This window comes from Phoenix dactylifera, chromosome 11 (genome assembly GCF_009389715.1).
Source record: "Phoenix dactylifera cultivar Barhee BC4 chromosome 11, palm_55x_up_171113_PBpolish2nd_filt_p, whole genome shotgun sequence".
Lineage (NCBI taxonomy): Eukaryota > Viridiplantae > Streptophyta > Magnoliopsida > Arecales > Arecaceae > Phoenix > Phoenix dactylifera.
In genome coordinates, this window is record NC_052402.1 from 14,499,399 (window position 1) to 14,505,398 (window position 6,000).

At 36.3% G+C, this 6,000-nt stretch overlaps 1 long non-coding RNA gene across 1 annotated transcript; it reads right to left on the reverse strand.

Annotated features, from left to right (window-relative positions):
* Positions 1 to 1,633: 1,633 nt before the first annotated feature.
* On the reverse strand, positions 1,634 to 2,267 carry LOC113463252. Its single transcript, XR_003387174.2, has 2 exons — positions 2,086 to 2,267; positions 1,634 to 1,973 (listed from the first exon to the last, which is right to left on the reverse strand). It is a non-coding gene; the product is annotated as an uncharacterized LOC113463252 (long non-coding RNA).
* Positions 2,268 to 6,000: the final 3,733 nt, after the last annotated feature.

Consider the following 6,000-nt stretch of genomic DNA (forward strand, 5'->3'; position numbering starts at 1 on the left):
AATGGGGCTAAAATTAAATTTGGGTGCTAAGGAAACCTAGTCTACATCCAAAGAATCTAAAGGGGGAGTCAATACCTAATATTGATTTGACAACGGGGACTTGTATTTACCATCTAAACTAATCCAAGTATAATTAGCTACACTTAGTGCTATACAATTGTTGCAAGTAACATGCCTTCAATCACCATACCCCATTTCTAAATCTATAAATGGCTCATGCGGTTGCTACAAGTTTTGAAGAACAAGGAAGACTATCCATCACCCAAAGACCCAAGTTTTTTCGAGATGAAGCCTTCATCTCTAACGGTCATCACCATATTCATTCTCCTCTTCTCTACTCTTCTCTTTGGCCAAGTCTGTGGCAAACCTAGCCTGCCATTTCCAAATACAAGGTTGACTAATTTCTTCTTTTCCCCATTTGAAAGATGTTTTTAAGCTGTAAAGGGTTTTGATTGAGTCCATGAGAGCGCGGATTTTAAAGTGATTGCACTATCATGCTAGGTCTTATATCCCTCGTCTACATCCATCTAAATATACTTCAAGCGAATGATAAAGAAGAGGTTTCTCTTATAGGCCCTATAGAGGGTTTTATTTTGAGTTCTTCAGGCATTGCCTGTGATAAGAAGTTATGCTTTCTGTGTCACACAGAAGCTTACAAAGTACTCAATCAGAAGGTCTCAATTGAAGATTTCCTATGCTGAATGTTGGATATGCAATCATCGTAGAATGTTGCTCGACTTCGTTGTGCTTCTACTAAGATAGTGTTAACAAAAATATTAAATTCGCCCCTAATACTAAGGCTAAACCTTTAACTGCACCCTACCTGATCTATTGCCTATAGCTGAGTGGGTCCAATTTTGGTCCAAACCTTACAATTTCAGATTCAAACCCGAACCCTCTAAATGCTAGTACTATATCAAAGAGAAGGTTAGGTTTATGCTAATCTTGGAAGACAGGTCATCGTATTTTAGACTCTTATGATGTGGATTAGAGATTAGATCTTCGTCCAGATATACTTCTTCTTCCCAGCTGTTGAGTTGAGTTGGTTGTTCCATGATTCAAGCTGGTAAACACGCTTTCACTCCCTTGTTGACCAAAATTTAGAAGCCAGGGCCTGTTGACCCTTCTTTTTATGGCAAACCAAGAACCTGGAAATGATTTCCTCGTTCTGTTTCATAAATTCAAGGGACCTGGGTCTACATGAGAGATACCAAAAAGACGAGGGCAATTAATTGCAAGTAGTATCATGATGTTGTTTCCCTGGTTGCAGCCAAAGCCTCACCAGGGATCACCTAATTGTGAGAACCAATTCATGTTATTGCACAGGGCCGCAAATGAACTAGCCAGGTTCATGTAATAAGAGACTGAGCAGAGCAGCCATGTTTTAGGGCACAGCAAGAAAGCTGATATGCACACATGGTAATCAGCTCATAGAATAAGTATAGACCGGGGTTCACCTCGAGAATAGCTCATTTAATTAGGTCAAAGTTCAAGCTGGAAGACATACAGTTGAAGTCAGATAGGATAGAGAATTGAAGTAGTTTGGTTAGGACATGTTGGTTATGGTTATGATTTATCGATTATTATATCTTACAAACCATAATAGGATTTACGAGTGGGAAAGAGATCACTGTTGTTTCATATGCTGAATCTATTTCCCTGTTAATCTATTCCATATATCAAGTTCACAACAATAATTACACCCCAAATTAATATCCTTTTATAAGACAAAAGCCTCCAACTTCAGACTTTCATATTCAGAAGAGATAAAGAGACAAAAGATAGCATGGTGGCAATAAGCGAAACCATGAGGTAGATATTCCAAGGACACGTAAAGCCATGAGGAAGAAGCTCGATGCCTCAACCACGAGGGCTACCAGGGTTCCTTTTATTGGCAGCAGGTGAAGGTGGCGTGAGCTTAGCCTCCCTAGCCATCCTCACAAGCCCTCGTGAGCTCACTGCAGCATCTCCACCTACATGAAAAAATCGCCCCACATATCTCATGCCATAATTCTTCCTATCAAAAAGGAGAACTTCTACCGAAGACTGTAACTAGAGGAATTGAGAGGATGAATAGATATATACCTGTACTTGGGTGACTGCAGCCTGGGATCTCCCTTGAGTGAGATGGAGAAATGATGAGAGCCGAGAAGAGGAGAGCCATCAAAGAGAGGGAGAGGAGGATCTTAGTAGCGGAATGCTCCATGAAGCTTAGAGGCACCTTGACTGGTTGGTTGATGGTGAGCTGTGGTGCCGCAAATATAAGGAGAGAGGTTGGTCAAATTTTCGTTAGTGGTCACCATTTTGGACATCCATTCAGGCGCATAACCTATGGTAGCTATTTTTTTGGTAGATATCCGTGGCGCGCTGTTGGTATTAAATGAACATGATAAGGTCGAGTGCGTTACTCTTTTATTCTGTAGCCGCCCAAAGCCAAAGTTGCAGGACTTATTTGATTCATGAGAAAAAGTTTTTCTTCCTAAAATATTTTTTTTGAGAAGCTAATCCATATATATACGGTGTTTGAAATAATAGTTTTTGTGTTTCGTTGATTACGAGAAAATGATACATTATAGAGTAACTTATGTTTAGTTGAGCATTTATTTTTCTGAAAAAATTATGTAAAATACTTATTATGTCCTTGGTGAAGAATTTTTTTTTTGCCCTATTCCATTTTATAGTTTAAGGATACTTTTGAATAAAAATTTATCCCATTTTCTATAAATTAGATATAAAGAAAAAATTTTTGCCCTATCCTATTTTAAAGTTTAAGGATACTTTTCAATAAAAAATTATCCCATTTTCTATAAATTAGATAGGTCCTTAGAGAATCTTATTGGTCAATTTTCTATGTCATGTGTTCATTTGAATGTGGTGGGCATTACTTAAAAAATTAACTAACACGAATGCATTAATACTATACCTTGTCCAAATGCATTCTTAGTTTTTTTTAAAATAAATTTAGAACGTAACGTGTGCGGGCTTTCTTAGAAACTAAGGATGTGTTTGGATGTTATATAACATCAACGCAATAGTTAATAATTCAACATTTTCTATCTAAATTATAAGATAGATTTTATAGGGAAATAATAATTGGCCAGGTAGTGAGATTCATAGACATCATTTATGTCTGATTTTAAATTTCCTAAATTTATAATTTTCCTTGTTATCATTTTAGTTTTCCCATTTCTAAAATTTCGTAGCAACCAAAACGTAAAGACTCAGCTGTTAGATTAAGAAAAAAATGTTCAAGTCACGATAAAACCAAAATTTTAGAATTCAAAGCCCACTTTTTTTTAATTTTTTTTGATGAAAAAAGTTCAAAGCCTACTAGAAGTCTAGAAACAGCCTAAAGGAACAAAGTTTGGTATATTCGCACTTGCTTGTTTTGTGTCATCTCCAGCAGCCGACCGACCCTTGGGCCAAGGCTATGACGGAGTGATGATCTAAAAACCAGTCCAATAGAAGGCAATCACAAAGGAAAAAAAAACTTAAACGTGCAGCCTTAATTCAGGTCAGGTTGGGTCGGGTCAATCCAACCTATTTGCAGCCTTAATTTCGTGCTATTCCTGTCTTTTAATCTATGAACCGGCTATGGATGGGAGGAATTTATTGCTAGATGAAGACCTTGGTGGCCTTTGGTTAAGTCTAAGAGACAACAACTATTAGTTGTTATTTTATCCCCTTATTTATGACTATAGACAAACCCGATCCCAATTGATTGGGAGAGGCCGAGAGGGAAAGGGGTGAAAAAAAGGCAAAATCTAGAAGAATTGGACCCAGCCCCGGTTGTAGCCCACCAAACATTTACCAAGACAATGGCAAATGTTATAATTGCAAGAAAAAAAAAGAGAAGAGCAAAACCTGACCCTCGGACCTCCGAATCCAAGCCGCGTCCCATGCAGCATCTAGGTAAATGTGCCACTTTTTTTTTATATCCAAATCTTATGACTAAATGTAATAGAAACACAACATCCATGCATGACCATTAGGACTGAAAATAGATTAAATACGGATCGATATATCCATATTTGTATCAATATAATTTTATGAATACGGATACAAATACAAATATTAAATGGATATCAAAATTAATATTCATACCTATTCTAAATGGATTCGGATATGAATCAAATATTAAGCACATCCATATTTGTTATAAATAGATACAGATATGAATCAGATATTAAACATATTCGTATTTTCTTATCCGAATACGAATATAAATTAGATATGTTTTCATATATTAATCAAAAACAAAATCAATGATGAAAACTAATCAATAAAGACATGATCGAAAAAAATAAAAAATGAAAAAAATAATTTTAACAAGCATTTATCAATAATAAAAATTAATAATTTTATAAAGGATATACCGCTTAAGGTTGCTCGTCACCGAAGTAGATAAGATCTATGGCACTTTCAAGGCGTCTCACAACTGTCGCCGATTGTAATCGCCGAGTAGAAACTAAGAAGTGGACAGGATATTCGAAACCCTAGTTGCTTGAAGATGACGGAAAGAAAAGATGGATGAAATGATCAAACAAGAGGTTTGAGCCTTCCAGACACATGATGATTCGAAGGATTTTTATTCGAATCAGGTATTCTATATTCGGATTATTGTCTTAAGTGACGGTCATCCGATATCTAGTTCTTTTTAATTTAGGTTTAGCTAATTACTTAATTGGTTTCCTAATTTAATTTAACTTAACTTAAACTTCTTCTTTTTACTTATTCTTGTTATACGGATATCCGGATCCGGATCCAAATTTAGAAAAATTAGGTGTATCTACTTCCGTATTCGTATTCGGAAGATTTTTGAATTGACTATCCGGATTCAATCAAACTAAAAAGTTATATCTGAATCCGATCCGAATCGAATATAAAAATAAATATGGTTTGATATAATTCAACCCGCTTTCAGCCCTAATGATTATTCGGATCTTTAGATAGAGGCCTTCATTGCGTAATTCCCAAGCCACTCTTCAAAGCGATTGACCATATAAAAGTAGTCAGTCATTGTACTCAGCCTCTGAGGTACATCGAGCAACCCCTTTCAATTGTGATTATGAAACAAGATCTGTTTTTAACTAGTGTACATAATTATATTGAAGTAGATAGGCCGGTGGGAACTCGTTTGCTTTCAGACTTTGAAGTCGCTTCTACCCTTTGGAAGGGTTCAAGGAATTTTTTTTGCTTTCATACTTTGCAGTCACGTCTTCCCTTTGGAAGAGTCCAAGTCAAGGAATTCCATTTTCCTCGCAATATATGGCGCGGATTGGCATTATCGCGCCGCTTTTCCAGTAAATCATGTGGGCGACCAAGAGGCGGCCAAAACATGCAATTCATAGGGTCAACGGATTCCGTTCCTGCTGTTGCTGCTTCTTCTTTTTCTTCCTTTTTAAAGTAAAAACGGCAATTCATATAGCTCTAACTGTCACGCCCCGAAATCGGATCATGACACAGCCATGCTATTGCAAACCTTTGCCCGCAATAACACGCAGCCACTTTAAAACTTCAAATGTTTCATCAATAAAAGATTGATTACAAAGCATCTAAAAATAGCAACATTTAATGTGTCATTTTCTTTTCCCCATAACCCTGAAGCATGTCACGCTCCTCGTTCCTAGTATCTCCTATTCATCTGTAAGAACATAAATAAATAGGTATGAGGTATAAAGCTCAATAAGTAACAATGCATAATCTTATCTGATCAAGCATAATATTTTCTCATACTAGTGCATTAATTTAAGAAACTAACAGTTGTAGCAAAGTAAACATTTCATATAACAAACGAGTCATAAAACTATGCATGTCCATTTATAAACATGGCTATGCATCATAAAACTTTTGTCATTATCCCATGCTTTGAAATCCGTACTCATCATTATTCATGCTTTGAAATCCGCACTCATCATTATTCATGCTTTGAAATCCATACTCGTCATTATTCATGCTTTGAAATCCGCACTCATGCTTTGAAATCTGTACTCGTCATTA